We start from the raw sequence: 1079 nt of genomic DNA on the forward strand, positions 1-1079 counted from the left end.
AAAAAAATCTTAGAATACGAAAACATTGGTGAATGCCACAAATTCTCCTAAATCACTCGTACGTACAATTTAATAACAAATCTGTGCGTACGAACGGTTCTTGCATGAGGCCCATTGTGAGGAAAGTTTGAAGGGCTTCATGCAGCTACTGCCCAAAATTCAACCATTTTTGTTCTTTAAAGTGCTTGTGGTATCAAATTTCTGTGATAACTGAATATGCATTATTGGAAAGATAACATTACTAACGTGAAAATTATACAAAAATAACAACAATGTAAACGAATAATACAGAAAGAAAGAAAAGGAATGAAGATGTTTTTTTTTTCTTTAAACAAAGATCAAGGAGTTCCCATTAATCACAACTTCCTGTTTCACTTTGGTTTCACCAAATGGATATATATACGTATATACTGTATATTAAGATGTTTTTCCCCCAGTTTTTGTATTTGTAAGAAATGCATGTCAAAGGAAGTTTCAACCTCAACAATAATTTGGCCTCTTTCAAAAAAACTCTGAGCTGATAAATTGTCTATGTTTCGAAGCATAACCTGTATAAAATGTGTAAATCTAGCTGCCAGTGGTTCAGTAGAGGCCCATAATTAACCACACACCTGTTCTGTCACTCCCTGAAGGCACMCTTAAGACAAGTAGACAGAAACACAGAGTAGAGAGTAAGCCTCAAACAAAAATTGTGCAAAAATTGTAAAATATATTGAATAAATTCATAAAATTTAAAAAGCAGATAATTCTGATCGTCACACGTGTCTAGTTTATATGTCTACAATGTTTTATGTAGGAGAAGTTAAAAAAAACAATAAAAATGACTGAGCTCTGATACAATGGAAGTCTATGAGAGTTTGGATGTTCACTCTGTGTTCGGAGAGGATTTGAGAGAAATCCCTAAGTCCTGTAGAAGTGACAAACCCAGAGAGTGAAAWGAGACAAAAAATGATTTATTTTGATCAATAAATTCTACAAAAAATAAATAGACTGTGGTTATAAGAAGAGTCTTTCTGTTTGGGCACCTCAAATGGGTGACATTCAGCAAGATTTTAAAGAACAAAACAAAACAAAACAAA

General features: G+C 33.0%; 1 protein-coding gene across 1 annotated transcript in view; it reads right to left on the reverse strand.

The window, feature by feature from the left end:
* Positions 1-1079, reverse strand: part of LOC106523327 (poly(rC)-binding protein 4) — a gene marked incomplete in the record, with an annotated part of 67879 nt that overhangs the window by 30886 nt on the left and 35914 nt on the right.

The sequence above is a fragment of the Austrofundulus limnaeus genome, unplaced genomic scaffold (assembly GCF_001266775.1).
Source record: "Austrofundulus limnaeus strain Quisiro unplaced genomic scaffold, Austrofundulus_limnaeus-1.0 Scaffold3, whole genome shotgun sequence".
In the NCBI taxonomy this organism is placed as follows: Eukaryota; Metazoa; Chordata; class Actinopteri; order Cyprinodontiformes; family Rivulidae; genus Austrofundulus; species Austrofundulus limnaeus.